Consider the following 17,644-nt stretch of genomic DNA (forward strand, 5'->3'; position numbering starts at 1 on the left):
CGCCGGGGCCGGCGCCATCACCCTCCTCGCTCAGCTGGTCTAGGAGAGTCCAGCTTTTGCCCAGACTTGACTTGGCATTAGCTTGTCAACATCGATGGAAACGCCTTGTCATCTACATTGTGACTTTGCCAGATGGACCCACTCCCCATGGGATCGGTAGCAAACTAGATCCACATTTTGTTGTTGATGCTCCTCCTCAGCAACAAGAGCAGAGTGGCGCAGCGGAAGCGTGCTGAGCCAAAACCCTCAGCATAAGGATGGCACTGGCACCTTTTGCTTGTCAACATCGATGGAAACGCCTCGTCATCTACATTGTGACTTTGCCAGATGGACCCACTCCCCATGGGATCGGTAGCAAACTACCGATGCACCACCTCGGCAGCAAGAGCAGAGTGGCGCAGCGGAAGCGTGCTGGGCCCATAACCCAGAGGTCGATGGATCGAAACCATCCTCTGCTACGTTGCCTTTTCCTATGCCAGTCGATATTTGCTAGTGGGGCCAAAGGGCGCTCTTTCACACACAAAGAGAAGTTGAACCTGATTCTGGTGGTTAAACGAGTCCAAAACCCTCAGCATAAGGATGGCACGGGCACCTTTTGTGCTAATGCAATATTGTCTCTTGGCAAAGGAAGCCTGGCCGTGCTTTCTTTAATGGAGCAGAGTGGCGCAGCGGAAGCGTGCTGAGCCAAAACCCTCAGCATAAGGATGGCACTGGCACCTTTTGCTTGTCAACATCGATGGAAACGCCTCGTCATCTACATTGTGACTTTGCCAGATGGACCCACTCCCCATGGGATCGGTAGCAAACTAGATCCACATTTTGTTGTCGATGCACCAGCTCGGCAGCAAGAGCAGAGTGGCGCAGCGGAAGCGTGCTGGGCCCATAACCCAGAGGTCGATGGATCGAAACCATCCTCTGCTACGTTGCCTTTTCCTATGCCAGTCGATATTTGCTAGTGGGGCCAAAGGGCGCTCTTTCACACACAAAGAGAAGTTGAACCTGATTCTGGTGGTTAAACGAGTCCAAAACCCTCAGCATAAGGATGGCACGGGCACCTTTTGTGCTAATGCAATATTGTCTCTTGGCAAAGGAAGCCTGGCCGTGCTTTCTTTAATGGATTGCTTTTGTCCAATACTGCCTGCCTGACTTTGGCTGAAGCCACAGCTGCCTCAAAAAAAAAAACGCGTCAACGCCGCCTTGGCACATGTTATGAGGAGGACTCTGGCTTCCCATGTTGCTCGCGGCGCTCGGTTCCAAGCTTCAACAACAAACGCAAAAGCCAGGTGCCTCCCAGGAAGGCAGCGTTTGGAGAATGCGGGCATCGATCCCGCTACCTCTCGCATGCTAAGCGAGCGCTCTACCACTTGAGCTAATCCCCCTTTGCTTGGGCTCCCCGTTGGCGCTATGGCTGATCCCTGTCCTCTTATGTGCTATGCGTAATATATGCAGTTTTGCAAAATCCACAACCTGCTCTGGCCGCTAGACACCAGGACAGCCACCCGTTTTCCGAGCTTCGAAGGTTTGCACTCTCCCTTCCTCAGAGTTCCCCCATTTTTTTTCTCCCTTCGTGAGTCCATTGACAACTGATCCCTTTCGGAAGTATGACCTCATGGGTTTCAATGATGTCATTAGGAGAAGGTGGTTTCCAAAAGAACCTTCCCACCACCTAGTACGTTCTAGACAATAAACACCTTGTGCCTTGATGCATTCCACCGGACTTGAAATTGGCGGGAGAGAGCTACCCGGGGGGGGGGAAGGGGGGGCTTTAAAGACAAAGACACCATAATTGCATTGGCCGGGAATCGAACCCGGGCCTCCCGCGTGGCAGGCGAGAATTCTACCACTGAACCACCAATGCGCCACGCCGGGGCCGGCGCCATCACCCTCCTCGCTCAGCTGGTCTAGGAGAGTCCAGCTTTTGCCCAGACTTGACTTGGCATTAGCTTGTCAACATCGATGGAAACGCCTTGTCATCTACATTGTGACTTTGCCAGATGGACCCACTCCCCATGGGATCGGTAGCAAACTAGATCCACATTTTGTTGTTGATGCTCCTCCTCAGCAACAAGAGCAGAGTGGCGCAGCGGAAGCGTGCTGAGCCAAAACCCTCAGCATAAGGATGGCACTGGCACCTTTTGCTTGTCAACATCGATGGAAACGCCTCGTCATCTACATTGTGACTTTGCCAGATGGACCCACTCCCCATGGGATCGGTAGCAAACTAGATCCACATTTTGTTGTCGATGCACCAGCTCGGCAGCAAGAGCAGAGTGGCGCAGCGGAAGCGTGCTGGGCCCATAACCCAGAGGTCGATGGATCGAAACCATCCTCTGCTACGTTGCCTTTTCCTATGCCAGTCGATATTTGCTAGTGGGGCCAAAGGGCGCTCTTTCACACACAAAGAGAAGTTGAACCTGATTCTGGTGGTTAAACGAGTCCAAAACCCTCAGCATAAGGATGGCACGGGCACCTTTTGTGCTAATGCAATATTGTCTCTTGGCAAAGGAAGCCTGGCCGTGCTTTCTTTAATGGATTGCTTTTGTCCAATACTGCCTGCCTGACTTTGGCTGAAGCCACAGCTGCCTCAAAAAAAAAAACGCGTCAACGCCGCCTTGGCACATGTTATGAGGAGGACTCTGGCTTCCCATGTTGCTCGCGGCGCTCGGTTCCAAGCTTCAACAACAAACGCAAAAGCCAGGTGCCTCCCAGGAAGGCAGCGTTTGGAGAATGCGGGCATCGATCCCGCTACCTCTCGCATGCTAAGCGAGCGCTCTACCACTTGAGCTAATCCCCCTTTGCTTGGGCTCCCCGTTGGCGCTATGGCTGATCCCTGTCCTCTTATGTGCTATGCGTAATATATGCAGTTTTGCAAAATCCACAACCTGCTCTGGCCGCTAGACACCAGGACAGCCACCCGTTTTCCGAGCTTCGAAGGTTTGCACTCTCCCTTCCTCAGAGTTCCCCCATTTTTTTTCTCCCTTCGTGAGTCCATTGACAACTGATCCCTTTCGGAAGTATGACCTCATGGGTTTCAATGATGTCATTAGGAGAAGGTGGTTTCCAAAAGAACCTTCCCACCACCTAGTACGTTCTAGACAATAAACACCTTGTGCCTTGATGCATTCCACCGGACTTGAAATTGGCGGGAGAGAGCTACCCGGGGGGGGGAAGGGGGGGCTTTAAAGACAAAGACACCATAATTGCATTGGCCGGGAATCGAACCCGGGCCTCCCGCGTGGCAGGCGAGAATTCTACCACTGAACCACCAATGCGCCACGCCGGGGCCGGCGCCATCACCCTCCTCGCTCAGCTGGTCTAGGAGAGTCCAGCTTTTGCCCAGACTTGACTTGGCATTAGCTTGTCAACATCGATGGAAACGCCTTGTCATCTACATTGTGACTTTGCCAGATGGACCCACTCCCCATGGGATCGGTAGCAAACTAGATCCACATTTTGTTGTTGATGCTCCTCCTCAGCAACAAGAGCAGAGTGGCGCAGCGGAAGCGTGCTGAGCCAAAACCCTCAGCATAAGGATGGCACTGGCACCTTTTGCTTGTCAACATCGATGGAAACGCCTCGTCATCTACATTGTGACTTTGCCAGATGGACCCACTCCCCATGGGATCGGTAGCAAACTAGATCCACATTTTGTTGTCGATGCACCAGCTCGGCAGCAAGAGCAGAGTGGCGCAGCGGAAGCGTGCTGGGCCCATAACCCAGAGGTCGATGGATCGAAACCATCCTCTGCTACGTTGCCTTTTCCTATGCCAGTCGATATTTGCTAGTGGGGCCAAAGGGCGCTCTTTCACACACAAAGAGAAGTTGAACCTGATTCTGGTGGTTAAACGAGTCCAAAACCCTCAGCATAAGGATGGCACGGGCACCTTTTGTGCTAATGCAATATTGTCTCTTGGCAAAGGAAGCCTGGCCGTGCTTTCTTTAATGGATTGCTTTTGTCCAATACTGCCTGCCTGACTTTGGCTGAAGCCACAGCTGCCTCAAAAAAAAAAACGCGTCAACGCCGCCTTGGCACATGTTATGAGGAGGACTCTGGCTTCCCATGTTGCTCGCGGCGCTCGGTTCCAAGCTTCAACAACAAACGCAAAAGCCAGGTGCCTCCCAGGAAGGCAGCGTTTGGAGAATGCGGGCATCGATCCCGCTACCTCTCGCATGCTAAGCGAGCGCTCTACCACTTGAGCTAATCCCCCTTTGCTTGGGCTCCCCGTTGGCGCTATGGCTGATCCCTGTCCTCTTATGTGCTATGCGTAATATATGCAGTTTTGCAAAATCCACAACCTGCTCTGGCCGCTAGACACCAGGACAGCCACCCGTTTTCCGAGCTTCGAAGGTTTGCACTCTCCCTTCCTCAGAGTCCCCCCATTTTTTTTCTCCCTTCGTGAGTCCATTGACAACTGATCCCTTTCGGAAGTATGACCTCATGGGTTTCAATGATGTCATTAGGAGAAGGTGGTTTCCAAAAGAACCTTCCCACCACCTAGTACGTTCTAGACAATAAACACCTTGTGCCTTGATGCATTCCACCGGACTTGAAATTGGCGGGAGAGAGCTACCCGGGGGGGGAAGGGGGGGCTTTAAAGACAAAGACACCATAATTGCATTGGCCGGGAATCGAACCCGGGCCTCCCGCGTGGCAGGCGAGAATTCTACCACTGAACCACCAATGCGCCACGCCGGGGCCGGCGCCATCACCCTCCTCGCTCAGCTGGTCTAGGAGAGTCCAGCTTTTGCCCAGACTTGACTTGGCATTAGCTTGTCAACATCGATGGAAACGCCTTGTCATCTACATTGTGACTTTGCCAGATGGACCCACTCCCCATGGGATCGGTAGCAAACTAGATCCACATTTTGTTGTTGATGCTCCTCCTCAGCAACAAGAGCAGAGTGGCGCAGTGGAAGCGTGCTGAGCCAAAACCCTCAGCATAAGGATGGCACTGGCACCTTTTGCTTGTCAACATCGATGGAAACGCCTCGTCATCTACATTGTGACTTTGCCAGATGGACCCACTCCCCATGGGATCGGTAGCAAACTAGATCCACATTTTGTTGTCGATGCACCAGCTCGGCAGCAAGAGCAGAGTGGCGCAGCGGAAGCGTGCTGGGCCCATAACCCAGAGGTCGATGGATCGAAACCATCCTCTGCTACGTTGCCTTTTCCTATGCCAGTCGATATTTGCTAGTGGGGCCAAAGGGCGCTCTTTCACACACAAAGAGAAGTTGAACCTGATTCTGGTGGTTAAACGAGTCCAAAACCCTCAGCATAAGGATGGCACGGGCACCTTTTGTGCTAATGCAATATTGTCTCTTGGCAAAGGAAGCCTGGCCGTGCTTTCTTTAATGGATTGCTTTTGTCCAATACTGCCTGCCTGACTTTGGCTGAAGCCACAGCTGCCTCAAAAAAAAAAAACGCGTCAACGCCGCCTTGGCACATGTTATGAGGAGGACTCTGGCTTCCCATGTTGCTCGCGGCGCTCGGTTCCAAGCTTCAACAACAAACGCAAAAGCCAGGTGCCTCCCAGGAAGGCAGCGTTTGGAGAATGCGGGCATCGATCCCGCTACCTCTCGCATGCTAAGCGAGCGCTCTACCACTTGAGCTAATCCCCCTTTGCTTGGGCTCCCCGTTGGCGCTATGGCTGATCCCTGTCCTCTTATGTGCTATGCGTAATATATGCAGTTTTGCAAAATCCACAACCTGCTCTGGCCGCTAGACACCAGGACAGCCACCCGTTTTCCGAGCTTCGAAGGTTTGCACTCTCCCTTCCTCAGAGTCCCCCCATTTTTTTTCTCCCTTCGTGAGTCCATTGACAACTGATCCCTTTCGGAAGTATGACCTCATGGGTTTCAATGATGTCATTAGGAGAAGGTGGTTTCCAAAAGAACCTTCCCACCACCTAGTACGTTCTAGACAATAAACACCTTGTGCCTTGATGCATTCCACCGGACTTGAAATTGGCGGGAGAGAGCTACCCGGGGGGGGAAGGGGGGGCTTTAAAGACAAAGACACCATAATTGCATTGGCCGGGAATCGAACCCGGGCCTCCCGCGTGGCAGGCGAGAATTCTACCACTGAACCACCAATGCGCCACGCCGGGGCCGGCGCCATCACCCTCCTCGCTCAGCTGGTCTAGGAGAGTCCAGCTTTTGCCCAGACTTGACTTGGCATTAGCTTGTCAACATCGATGGAAACGCCTTGTCATCTACATTGTGACTTTGCCAGATGGACCCACTCCCCATGGGATCGGTAGCAAACTAGATCCACATTTTGTTGTTGATGCTCCTCCTCAGCAACAAGAGCAGAGTGGCGCAGCGGAAGCGTGCTGAGCCAAAACCCTCAGCATAAGGATGGCACTGGCACCTTTTGCTTGTCAACATCGATGGAAACGCCTCGTCATCTACATTGTGACTTTGCCAGATGGACCCACTCCCCATGGGATCGGTAGCAAACTAGATCCACATTTTGTTGTCGATGCACCAGCTCGGCAGCAAGAGCAGAGTGGCGCAGCGGAAGCGTGCTGGGCCCATAACCCAGAGGTCGATGGATCGAAACCATCCTCTGCTACGTTGCCTTTTCCTATGCCAGTCGATATTTGCTAGTGGGGCCAAAGGGCGCTCTTTCACACACAAAGAGAAGTTGAACCTGATTCTGGTGGTTAAACGAGTCCAAAACCCTCAGCATAAGGATGGCACGGGCACCTTTTGTGCTAATGCAATATTGTCTCTTGGCAAAGGAAGCCTGGCCGTGCTTTCTTTAATGGATTGCTTTTGTCCAATACTGCCTGCCTGACTTTGGCTGAAGCCACAGCTGCCTCAAAAAAAAAACCGCGTCAACGCCGCCTTGGCACATGTTATGAGGAGGACTCTGGCTTCCCATGTTGCTCGCGGCGCTCGGTTCCAAGCTTCAACAACAAACGCAAAAGCCAGGTGCCTCCCAGGAAGGCAGCGTTTGGAGAATGCGGGCATCGATCCCGCTACCTCTCGCATGCTAAGCGAGCGCTCTACCACTTGAGCTAATCCCCCTTTGCTTGGGCTCCCCGTTGGCGCTATGGCTGATCCCTGTCCTCTTATGTGCTATGCGTAATATATGCAGTTTTGCAAAATCCACAACCTGCTCTGGCCGCTAGACACCAGGACAGCCACCCGTTTTCCGAGCTTCGAAGGTTTGCACTCTCCCTTCCTCAGAGTCCCCCCATTTTTTTTCTCCCTTCGTGAGTCCATTGACAACTGATCCCTTTCGGAAGTATGACCTCATGGGTTTCAATGATGTCATTAGGAGAAGGTGGTTTCCAAAAGAACCTTCCCACCACCTAGTACGTTCTAGACAATAAACACCTTGTGCCTTGATGCATTCCACCGGACTTGAAATTGGCGGGAGAGAGCTACCCGGGGGGGAAGGGGGGGCTTTAAAGACAAAGACACCATAATTGCATTGGCCGGGAATCGAACCCGGGCCTCCCGCGTGGCAGGCGAGAATTCTACCACTGAACCACCAATGCGCCACGCCGGGGCCGGCGCCATCACCCTCCTCGCTCAGCTGGTCTAGGAGAGTCCAGCTTTTGCCCAGACTTGACTTGGCATTAGCTTGTCAACATCGATGGAAACGCCTTGTCATCTACATTGTGACTTTGCCAGATGGGACCACTCCCCATGGGATCGGTAGCAAACTAGATCCACATTTTGTTGTTGATGCTCCTCCTCAGCAACAAGAGCAGAGTGGCGCAGCGGAAGCGTGCTGAGCCAAAACCCTCAGCATAAGGACGGCACTGGCACCTTTTGCTTGTCAACATCGATGGAAACGCCTCGTCATCTACATTGTGACTTTGCCAGATGGACCCACTCCCCATGGGATCGGTAGCAAACTAGATCCACATTTTGTTGTCGATGCACCAGCTCGGCAGCAAGAGCAGAGTGGCGCAGCGGAAGCGTGCTGGGCCCATAACCCAGAGGTCGATGGATCGAAACCATCCTCTGCTACGTTGCCTTTTCCTATGCCAGTCGATATTTGCTAGTGGGGCCAAAGGGCGCTCTTTCACACACAAAGAGAAGTTGAACCTGATTCTGGTGGTTAAACGAGTCCAAAACCCTCAGCATAAGGATGGCACGGGCACCTTTTGTGCTAATGCAATATTGTCTCTTGGCAAAGGAAGCCTGGCCGTGCTTTCTTTAATGGATTGCTTTTGTCCAATACTGCCTGCCTGACTTTGGCTGAAGCCACAGCTGCCTCAAAAAAAAAAACGCGTCAACGCCGCCTTGGCACATGTTATGAGGAGGACTCTGGCTTCCCATGTTGCTCGCGGCGCTCGGTTCCAAGCTTCAACAACAAACGCAAAAGCCAGGTGCCTCCCAGGAAGGCAGCGTTTGGAGAATGCGGGCATCGATCCCGCTACCTCTCGCATGCTAAGCGAGCGCTCTACCACTTGAGCTAATCCCCCTTTGCTTGGGCTCCCCGTTGGCGCTATGGCTGATCCCTGTCCTCTTATGTGCTATGCGTAATATATGCAGTTTTGCAAAATCCACAACCTGCTCTGGCCGCTAGACACCAGGACAGCCACCCGTTTTCCGAGCTTCGAAGGTTTGCACTCTCCCTTCCTCAGAGTCCCCCCATTTTTTTTCTCCCTTCGTGAGTCCATTGACAACTGATCCCTTTCGGAAGTATGACCTCATGGGTTTCAATGATGTCATTAGGAGAAGGTGGTTTCCAAAAGAACCTTCCCACCACCTAGTACGTTCTAGACAATAAACACCTTGTGCCTTGATGCATTCCACCGGACTTGAAATTGGCGGGAGAGAGCTACCCGGGGGGGGAAGGGGGGGCTTTAAAGACAAAGACACCATAATTGCATTGGCCGGGAATCGAACCCGGGCCTCCCGCGTGGCAGGCGAGAATTCTACCACTGAACCACCAATGCGCCACGCCGGGGCCGGCGCCATCACCCTCCTCGCTCAGCTGGTCTAGGAGAGTCCAGCTTTTGCCCAGACTTGACTTGGCATTAGCTTGTCAACATCGATGGAAACGCCTTGTCATCTACATTGTGACTTTGCCAGATGGACCCACTCCCCATGGGATCGGTAGCAAACTAGATCCACATTTTGTTGTTGATGCTCCTCCTCAGCAACAAGAGCAGAGTGGCGCAGCGGAAGCGTGCTGAGCCAAAACCCTCAGCATAAGGATGGCACTGGCACCTTTTGCTTGTCAACATCGATGGAAACGCCTCGTCATCTACATTGTGACTTTGCCAGATGGACCCACTCCCCATGGGATCGGTAGCAAACTAGATCCACATTTTGTTGTCGATGCACCAGCTCGGCAGCAAGAGCAGAGTGGCGCAGCGGAAGCGTGCTGGGCCCATAACCCAGAGGTCGATGGATCGAAACCATCCTCTGCTACGTTGCCTTTTCCTATGCCAGTCGATATTTGCTAGTGGGGCCAAAGGGCGCTCTTTCACACACAAAGAGAAGTTGAACCTGATTCTGGTGGTTAAACGAGTCCAAAACCCTCAGCATAAGGATGGCACGGGCACCTTTTGTGCTAATGCAATATTGTCTCTTGGCAAAGGAAGCCTGGCCGTGCTTTCTTTAATGGATTGCTTTTGTCCAATACTGCCTGCCTGACTTTGGCTGAAGCCACAGCTGCCTCAAAAAAAAAACCGCGTCAACGCCGCCTTGGCACATGTTATGAGGAGGACTCTGGCTTCCCATGTTGCTCGCGGCGCTCGGTTCCAAGCTTCAACAACAAACGCAAAAGCCAGGTGCCTCCCAGGAAGGCAGCGTTTGGAGAATGCGGGCATCGATCCCGCTACCTCTCGCATGCTAAGCGAGCGCTCTACCACTTGAGCTAATCCCCCTTTGCTTGGGCTCCCCGTTGGCGCTATGGCTGATCCCTGTCCTCTTATGTGCTATGCGTAATATATGCAGTTTTGCAAAATCCACAACCTGCTCTGGCCGCTAGACACCAGGACAGCCACCCGTTTTCCGAGCTTCGAAGGTTTGCACTCTCCCTTCCTCAGAGTCCCCCCATTTTTTTTCTCCCTTCGTGAGTCCATTGACAACTGATCCCTTTCGGAAGTATGACCTCATGGGTTTCAATGATGTCATTAGGAGAAGGTGGTTTCCAAAAGAACCTTCCCACCACCTAGTACGTTCTAGACAATAAACACCTTGTGCCTTGATGCATTCCACCGGACTTGAAATTGGCGGGAGAGAGCTACCCGGGGGGGGGAAGGGGGGGCTTTAAAGACAAAGACACCATAATTGCATTGGCCGGGAATCGAACCCGGGCCTCCCGCGTGGCAGGCGAGAATTCTACCACTGAACCACCAATGCGCCACGCCGGGGCCGGCGCCATCACCCTCCTCGCTCAGCTGGTCTAGGAGAGTCCAGCTTTTGCCCAGACTTGACTTGGCATTAGCTTGTCAACATCGATGGAAACGCCTTGTCATCTACATTGTGACTTTGCCAGATGGGACCACTCCCCATGGGATCGGTAGCAAACTAGATCCACATTTTGTTGTTGATGCTCCTCCTCAGCAACAAGAGCAGAGTGGCGCAGCGGAAGCGTGCTGAGCCAAAACCCTCAGCATAAGGACGGCACTGGCACCTTTTGCTTGTCAACATCGATGGAAACGCCTCGTCATCTACATTGTGACTTTGCCAGATGGACCCACTCCCCATGGGATCGGTAGCAAACTAGATCCACATTTTGTTGTCGATGCACCAGCTCGGCAGCAAGAGCAGAGTGGCGCAGCGGAAGCGTGCTGGGCCCATAACCCAGAGGTCGATGGATCGAAACCATCCTCTGCTACGTTGCCTTTTCCTATGCCAGTCGATATTTGCTAGTGGGGCCAAAGGGCGCTCTTTCACACACAAAGAGAAGTTGAACCTGATTCTGGTGGTTAAACGAGTCCAAAACCCTCAGCATAAGGATGGCACGGGCACCTTTTGTGCTAATGCAATATTGTCTCTTGGCAAAGGAAGCCTGGCCGTGCTTTCTTTAATGGATTGCTTTTGTCCAATACTGCCTGCCTGACTTTGGCTGAAGCCACAGCTGCCTCAAAAAAAAAAACGCGTCAACGCCGCCTTGGCACATGTTATGAGGAGGACTCTGGCTTCCCATGTTGCTCGCGGCGCTCGGTTCCAAGCTTCAACAACAAACGCAAAAGCCAGGTGCCTCCCAGGAAGGCAGCGTTTGGAGAATGCGGGCATCGATCCCGCTACCTCTCGCATGCTAAGCGAGCGCTCTACCACTTGAGCTAATCCCCCTTTGCTTGGGCTCCCCGTTGGCGCTATGGCTGATCCCTGTCCTCTTATGTGCTATGCGTAATATATGCAGTTTTGCAAAATCCACAACCTGCTCTGGCCGCTAGACACCAGGACAGCCACCCGTTTTCCGAGCTTCGAAGGTTTGCACTCTCCCTTCCTCAGAGTCCCCCCATTTTTTTTCTCCCTTCGTGAGTCCATTGACAACTGATCCCTTTCGGAAGTATGACCTCATGGGTTTCAATGATGTCATTAGGAGAAGGTGGTTTCCAAAAGAACCTTCCCACCACCTAGTACGTTCTAGACAATAAACACCTTGTGCCTTGATGCATTCCACCGGACTTGAAATTGGCGGGAGAGAGCTACCCGGGGGGGGGGAAGGGGGGGCTTTAAAGACAAAGACACCATAATTGCATTGGCCGGGAATCGAACCCGGGCCTCCCGCGTGGCAGGCGAGAATTCTACCACTGAACCACCAATGCGCCACGCCGGGGCCGGCGCCATCACCCTCCTCGCTCAGCTGGTCTAGGAGAGTCCAGCTTTTGCCCAGACTTGACTTGGCATTAGCTTGTCAACATCGATGGAAACGCCTTGTCATCTACATTGTGACTTTGCCAGATGGACCCACTCCCCATGGGATCGGTAGCAAACTAGATCCACATTTTGTTGTTGATGCTCCTCCTCAGCAACAAGAGCAGAGTGGCGCAGCGGAAGCGTGCTGAGCCAAAACCCTCAGCATAAGGATGGCACTGGCACCTTTTGCTTGTCAACATCGATGGAAACGCCTCGTCATCTACATTGTGACTTTGCCAGATGGACCCACTCCCCATGGGATCGGTAGCAAACTAGATCCACATTTTGTTGTCGATGCACCAGCTCGGCAGCAAGAGCAGAGTGGCGCAGCGGAAGCGTGCTGGGCCCATAACCCAGAGGTCGATGGATCGAAACCATCCTCTGCTACGTTGCCTTTTCCTATGCCAGTCGATATTTGCTAGTGGGGCCAAAGGGCGCTCTTTCACACACAAAGAGAAGTTGAACCTGATTCTGGTGGTTAAACGAGTCCAAAACCCTCAGCATAAGGATGGCACGGGCACCTTTTGTGCTAATGCAATATTGTCTCTTGGCAAAGGAAGCCTGGCCGTGCTTTCTTTAATGGATTGCTTTTGTCCAATACTGCCTGCCTGACTTTGGCTGAAGCCACAGCTGCCTCAAAAAAAAAAACGCGTCAACGCCGCCTTGGCACATGTTATGAGGAGGACTCTGGCTTCCCATGTTGCTCGCGGCGCTCGGTTCCAAGCTTCAACAACAAACGCAAAAGCCAGGTGCCTCCCAGGAAGGCAGCGTTTGGAGAATGCGGGCATCGATCCCGCTACCTCTCGCATGCTAAGCGAGCGCTCTACCACTTGAGCTAATCCCCCTTTGCTTGGGCTCCCCGTTGGCGCTATGGCTGATCCCTGTCCTCTTATGTGCTATGCGTAATATATGCAGTTTTGCAAAATCCACAACCTGCTCTGGCCGCTAGACACCAGGACAGCCACCCGTTTTCCGAGCTTCGAAGGTTTGCACTCTCCCTTCCTCAGAGTCCCCCCATTTTTTTTCTCCCTTCGTGAGTCCATTGACAACTGATCCCTTTCGGAAGTATGACCTCATGGGTTTCAATGATGTCATTAGGAGAAGGTGGTTTCCAAAAGAACCTTCCCACCACCTAGTACGTTCTAGACAATAAACACCTTGTGCCTTGATGCATTCCACCGGACTTGAAATTGGCGGGAGAGAGCTACCCGGGGGGGGAAGGGGGGGGCTTTAAAGACAAAGACACCATAATTGCATTGGCCGGGAATCGAACCCGGGCCTCCCGCGTGGCAGGCGAGAATTCTACCACTGAACCACCAATGCGCCACGCCGGGGCCGGCGCCATCACCCTCCTCGCTCAGCTGGTCTAGGAGAGTCCAGCTTTTGCCCAGACTTGACTTGGCATTAGCTTGTCAACATCGATGGAAACGCCTTGTCATCTACATTGTGACTTTGCCAGATGGACCCACTCCCCATGGGATCGGTAGCAAACTAGATCCACATTTTGTTGTTGATGCTCCTCCTCAGCAACAAGAGCAGAGTGGCGCAGCGGAAGCGTGCTGAGCCAAAACCCTCAGCATAAGGATGGCACTGGCACCTTTTGCTTGTCAACATCGATGGAAACGCCTCGTCATCTACATTGTGACTTTGCCAGATGGACCCACTCCCCATGGGATCGGTAGCAAACTAGATCCACATTTTGTTGTCGATGCACCAGCTCGGCAGCAAGAGCAGAGTGGCGCAGCGGAAGCGTGCTGGGCCCATAACCCAGAGGTCGATGGATCGAAACCATCCTCTGCTACGTTGCCTTTTCCTATGCCAGTCGATATTTGCTAGTGGGGCCAAAGGGCGCTCTTTCACACACAAAGAGAAGTTGAACCTGATTCTGGTGGTTAAACGAGTCCAAAACCCTCAGCATAAGGATGGCACGGGCACCTTTTGTGCTAATGCAATATTGTCTCTTGGCAAAGGAAGCCTGGCCGTGCTTTCTTTAATGGATTGCTTTTGTCCAATACTGCCTGCCTGACTTTGGCTGAAGCCACAGCTGCCTCAAAAAAAAAAACGCGTCAACGCCGCCTTGGCACATGTTATGAGGAGGACTCTGGCTTCCCATGTTGCTCGCGGCGCTCGGTTCCAAGCTTCAACAACAAACGCAAAAGCCAGGTGCCTCCCAGGAAGGCAGCGTTTGGAGAATGCGGGCATCGATCCCGCTACCTCTCGCATGCTAAGCGAGCGCTCTACCACTTGAGCTAATCCCCCTTTGCTTGGGCTCCCCGTTGGCGCTATGGCTGATCCCTGTCCTCTTATGTGCTATGCGTAATATATGCAGTTTTGCAAAATCCACAACCTGCTCTGGCCGCTAGACACTAGGACAGCCACCCGTTTTCCGAGCTTCGAAGGTTTGCACTCTCCCTTCCTCAGAGTCCCCCCATTTTTTTTCTCCCTTCGTGAGTCCATTGACAACTGATCCCTTTCGGAAGTATGACCTCATGGGTTTCAATGATGTCATTAGGAGAAGGTGGTTTCCAAAAGAACCTTCCCACCACCTAGTACGTTCTAGACAATAAACACCTTGTGCCTTGATGCATTCCACCGGACTTGAAATTGGCGGGAGAGAGCTACCCGGGGGGGGGAAGGGGGGGCTTTAAAGACAAAGACACCATAATTGCATTGGCTGGGAATCGAACCCGGGCCTCCCGCGTGGCAGGCGAGAATTCTACCACTGAACCACCAATGCGCCACGCCGGGGCCGGCGCCATCACCCTCCTCGCTCAGCTGGTCTAGGAGAGTCCAGCTTTTGCCCAGACTTGACTTGGCATTAGCTTGTCAACATCGATGGAAACGCCTTGTCATCTACATTGTGACTTTGCCAGATGGACCCACTCCCCATGGGATCGGTAGCAAACTAGATCCACATTTTGTTGTTGATGCTCCTCCTCAGCAACAAGAGCAGAGTGGCGCAGCGGAAGCGTGCTGAGCCAAAACCCTCAGCATAAGGATGGCACTGGCACCTTTTGCTTGTCAACATCGATGGAAACGCCTCGTCATCTACATTGTGACTTTGCCAGATGGACCCACTCCCCATGGGATCGGTAGCAAACTAGATCCACATTTTGTTGTCGATGCACCAGCTCGGCAGCAAGAGCAGAGTGGCGCAGCGGAAGAGTGCTGGGCCCATAACCCAGAGGTCGATGGATCGAAACCATCCTCTGCTACGTTGCCTTTTCCTATGCCAGTCGATATTTGCTAGTGGGGCCAAAGGGCGCTCTTTCACACACAAAGAGAAGTTGAACCTGATTCTGGTGGTTAAACGAGTCCAAAACCCTCAGCATAAGGATGGCACGGGCACCTTTTGTGCTAATGCAATATTGTCTCTTGGCAAAGGAAGCCTGGCCGTGCTTTCTTTAATGGATTGCTTTTGTCCAATACTGCCTGCCTGACTTTGGCTGAAGCCACAGCTGCCTCAAAAAAAAAAACGCGTCAACGCCGCCTTGGCACATGTTATGAGGAGGACTCTGGCTTCCCATGTTGCTCGCGGCGCTCGGTTCCAAGCTTCAACAACAAACGCAAAAGCCAGGTGCCTCCCAGGAAGGCAGCGTTTGGAGAATGCGGGCATCGATCCCGCTACCTCTCGCATGCTAAGCGAGCGCTCTACCACTTGAGCTAATCCCCCTTTGCTTGGGCTCCCCGTTGGCGCTATGGCTGATCCCTGTCCTCTTATGTGCTATGCGTAATATATGCAGTTTTGCAAAATCCACAACCTGCTCTGGCCGCTAGACACCAGGACAGCCACCCGTTTTCCGAGCTTCGAAGGTTTGCACTCTCCCTTCCTCAGAGTCCCCCCATTTTTTTTCTCCCTTCGTGAGTCCATTGACAACTGATCCCTTTCGGAAGTATGACCTCATGGGTTTCAATGATGTCATTAGGAGAAGGTGGTTTCCAAAAGAACCTTCCCACCACCTAGTACGTTCTAGACAATAAACACCTTGTGCCTTGATGCATTCCACCGGACTTGAAATTGGCGGGAGAGAGCTACCCGGGGGGGGGAAGGGGGGGGCTTTAAAGACAAAGACACCATAATTGCATTGGCCGGGAATCGAACCCGGGCCTCCCGCGTGGCAGGCGAGAATTCTACCACTGAACCACCAATGCGCCACGCCGGGCCGGCGCCATCACCCTCCTCGCTCAGCTGGTCTAGGAGAGTCCAGCTTTTGCCCAGACTTGACTTGGCATTAGCTTGTCAACATCGATGGAAACGCCTTGTCATCTACATTGTGACTTTGCCAGATGGACCCACTCCCCATGGGATCGGTAGCAAACTAGATCCACATTTTGTTGTTGATGCTCCTCCTCAGCAACAAGAGCAGAGTGGCGCAGCGGAAGCGTGCTGAGCCAAAACCCTCAGCATAAGGATGGCACTGGCACCTTTTGCTTGTCAACATCGATGGAAACGCCTCGTCATCTACATTGTGACTTTGCCAGATGGACCCACTCCCCATGGGATCGGTAGCAAACTAGATCCACATTTTGTTGTCGATGCACCAGCTCGGCAGCAAGAGCAGAGTGGCGCAGCGGAAGCGTGCTGGGCCCATAACCCAGAGGTCGATGGATCGAAACCATCCTCTGCTACGTTGCCTTTTCCTATGCCAGTCGATATTTGCTAGTGGGGCCAAAGGGCGCTCTTTCACACACAAAGAGAAGTTGAACCTGATTCTGGTGGTTAAACGAGTCCAAAACCCTCAGCATAAGGATGGCACGGGCACCTTTTGTGCTAATGCAATATTGTCTCTTGGCAAAGGAAGCCTGGCCGTGCTTTCTTTAATGGATTGCTTTTGTCCAATACTGCCTGCCTGACTTTGGCTGAAGCCACAGCTGCCTCAAAAAAAAAAACGCGTCAACGCCGCCTTGGCACATGTTATGAGGAGGACTCTGGCTTCCCATGTTGCTCGCGGCGCTCGGTTCCAAGCTTCAACAACAAACGCAAAAGCCAGGTGCCTCCCAGGAAGGCAGCGTTTGGAGAATGCGGGCATCGATCTCGCTACCTCTCGCATGCTAAGCGAGCGCTCTACCACTTGAGCTAATCCCCCTTTGCTTGGGCTCCCCGTTGGCGCTATGGCTGATCCCTGTCCTCTTATGTGCTATGCGTAATATATGCAGTTTTGCAAAATCCACAACCTGCTCTGGCCGCTAGACACCAGGACAGCCACCCGTTTTCCGAGCTTCGAAGGTTTGCACTCTCCCTTCCTCAGAGTCCCCCCATTTTTTTTCTCCCTTCGTGAGTCCATTGACAACTGATCCCTTTCGGAAGTATGACCTCATGGGTTTCAATGATGTCATTAGGAGAAGGTGGTTTCCAAAAGAACCTTCCCACCACCTAGTACGTTCTAGACAATAAACACCTTGTGCCTTGATGCATTCCACCGGACTTGAAATTGGCGGGAGAGAGCTACCCGGGGGGGGGAAGGGGGGGCTTTAAAGACAAAGACACCATAATTGCATTGGCCGGGAATCGAACCCGGGCCTCCCGCGTGGCAGGCGAGAATTCTACCACTGAACCACCAATGCGCCACGCCGGGGCCGGCGCCATCACCCTCCTCGCTCAGCTGGTCTAGGAGAGTCCAGCTTTTGCCCAGACTTGACTTGGCATTAGCTTGTCAACATCGATGGAAACGCCTTGTCATCTACATTGTGACTTTGCCAGATGGACCCACTCCCCATGGGATCGGTAGCAAACTAGATCCACATTTTGTTGTTGATGCTCCTCCTCAGCAACAAGAGCAGAGTGGCGCAGCGGAAGCGT

The 17,644-nt window shown here is 52.8% G+C and overlaps 22 non-coding genes across 22 annotated transcripts; all 22 read right to left on the minus strand.

The window, feature by feature from the left end:
* Window positions 1–1,306: 1,306 nt before the first annotated feature.
* Window positions 1,307–1,379, minus strand: TRNAA-AGC (transfer RNA alanine (anticodon AGC)). Its single transcript has one exon. It is a non-coding gene; the product is annotated as a tRNA-Ala (tRNA).
* Window positions 1,380–1,787: 408 nt separating this feature from the next.
* Window positions 1,788–1,858, minus strand: TRNAG-GCC (transfer RNA glycine (anticodon GCC)). Its single transcript has one exon. It is a non-coding gene; the product is annotated as a tRNA-Gly (tRNA).
* Window positions 1,859–2,721: 863 nt separating this feature from the next.
* TRNAA-AGC (transfer RNA alanine (anticodon AGC)) lies at window positions 2,722–2,794 on the minus strand. The gene has a single exon. It is a non-coding gene; the product is annotated as a tRNA-Ala (tRNA).
* A 407-nt stretch (window positions 2,795–3,201) lies between these two features.
* On the minus strand, window positions 3,202–3,272 carry TRNAG-GCC (transfer RNA glycine (anticodon GCC)). Its single transcript has one exon. It is a non-coding gene; the product is annotated as a tRNA-Gly (tRNA).
* Window positions 3,273–4,135: 863 nt separating this feature from the next.
* TRNAA-AGC (transfer RNA alanine (anticodon AGC)) lies at window positions 4,136–4,208 on the minus strand. The gene has a single exon. It is a non-coding gene; the product is annotated as a tRNA-Ala (tRNA).
* Window positions 4,209–4,614: 406 nt separating this feature from the next.
* Window positions 4,615–4,685, minus strand: TRNAG-GCC (transfer RNA glycine (anticodon GCC)). Its single transcript has one exon. It is a non-coding gene; the product is annotated as a tRNA-Gly (tRNA).
* An 864-nt stretch (window positions 4,686–5,549) lies between these two features.
* Window positions 5,550–5,622, minus strand: TRNAA-AGC (transfer RNA alanine (anticodon AGC)). Its single transcript has one exon. It is a non-coding gene; the product is annotated as a tRNA-Ala (tRNA).
* Window positions 5,623–6,028: 406 nt separating this feature from the next.
* Window positions 6,029–6,099, minus strand: TRNAG-GCC (transfer RNA glycine (anticodon GCC)). Its single transcript has one exon. It is a non-coding gene; the product is annotated as a tRNA-Gly (tRNA).
* Window positions 6,100–6,962: 863 nt separating this feature from the next.
* Window positions 6,963–7,035, minus strand: TRNAA-AGC (transfer RNA alanine (anticodon AGC)). Its single transcript has one exon. It is a non-coding gene; the product is annotated as a tRNA-Ala (tRNA).
* A 405-nt stretch (window positions 7,036–7,440) lies between these two features.
* On the minus strand, window positions 7,441–7,511 carry TRNAG-GCC (transfer RNA glycine (anticodon GCC)). The gene has a single exon. It is a non-coding gene; the product is annotated as a tRNA-Gly (tRNA).
* An 863-nt stretch (window positions 7,512–8,374) lies between these two features.
* Window positions 8,375–8,447, minus strand: TRNAA-AGC (transfer RNA alanine (anticodon AGC)). Its single transcript has one exon. It is a non-coding gene; the product is annotated as a tRNA-Ala (tRNA).
* A 406-nt stretch (window positions 8,448–8,853) lies between these two features.
* TRNAG-GCC (transfer RNA glycine (anticodon GCC)) lies at window positions 8,854–8,924 on the minus strand. The gene has a single exon. It is a non-coding gene; the product is annotated as a tRNA-Gly (tRNA).
* Window positions 8,925–9,787: 863 nt separating this feature from the next.
* On the minus strand, window positions 9,788–9,860 carry TRNAA-AGC (transfer RNA alanine (anticodon AGC)). Its single transcript has one exon. It is a non-coding gene; the product is annotated as a tRNA-Ala (tRNA).
* A 407-nt stretch (window positions 9,861–10,267) lies between these two features.
* Window positions 10,268–10,338, minus strand: TRNAG-GCC (transfer RNA glycine (anticodon GCC)). The gene has a single exon. It is a non-coding gene; the product is annotated as a tRNA-Gly (tRNA).
* Window positions 10,339–11,201: 863 nt separating this feature from the next.
* Window positions 11,202–11,274, minus strand: TRNAA-AGC (transfer RNA alanine (anticodon AGC)). Its single transcript has one exon. It is a non-coding gene; the product is annotated as a tRNA-Ala (tRNA).
* A 408-nt stretch (window positions 11,275–11,682) lies between these two features.
* Window positions 11,683–11,753, minus strand: TRNAG-GCC (transfer RNA glycine (anticodon GCC)). Its single transcript has one exon. It is a non-coding gene; the product is annotated as a tRNA-Gly (tRNA).
* Window positions 11,754–12,616: 863 nt separating this feature from the next.
* Window positions 12,617–12,689, minus strand: TRNAA-AGC (transfer RNA alanine (anticodon AGC)). The gene has a single exon. It is a non-coding gene; the product is annotated as a tRNA-Ala (tRNA).
* A 407-nt stretch (window positions 12,690–13,096) lies between these two features.
* Window positions 13,097–13,167, minus strand: TRNAG-GCC (transfer RNA glycine (anticodon GCC)). The gene has a single exon. It is a non-coding gene; the product is annotated as a tRNA-Gly (tRNA).
* Window positions 13,168–14,030: 863 nt separating this feature from the next.
* On the minus strand, window positions 14,031–14,103 carry TRNAA-AGC (transfer RNA alanine (anticodon AGC)). Its single transcript has one exon. It is a non-coding gene; the product is annotated as a tRNA-Ala (tRNA).
* Window positions 14,104–15,444: 1,341 nt separating this feature from the next.
* On the minus strand, window positions 15,445–15,517 carry TRNAA-AGC (transfer RNA alanine (anticodon AGC)). The gene has a single exon. It is a non-coding gene; the product is annotated as a tRNA-Ala (tRNA).
* A 408-nt stretch (window positions 15,518–15,925) lies between these two features.
* On the minus strand, window positions 15,926–15,996 carry TRNAG-GCC (transfer RNA glycine (anticodon GCC)). Its single transcript has one exon. It is a non-coding gene; the product is annotated as a tRNA-Gly (tRNA).
* Window positions 15,997–17,338: 1,342 nt separating this feature from the next.
* Window positions 17,339–17,409, minus strand: TRNAG-GCC (transfer RNA glycine (anticodon GCC)). Its single transcript has one exon. It is a non-coding gene; the product is annotated as a tRNA-Gly (tRNA).
* Between the last annotated feature and the right edge of the window lie 235 nt (window positions 17,410–17,644).

The sequence above is a fragment of the Aquarana catesbeiana genome, linkage group LG04 (genome assembly GCF_042186555.1).
Source record: "Aquarana catesbeiana isolate 2022-GZ linkage group LG04, ASM4218655v1, whole genome shotgun sequence".
NCBI lineage: Eukaryota > Metazoa > Chordata > Amphibia > Anura > Ranidae > Aquarana > Aquarana catesbeiana.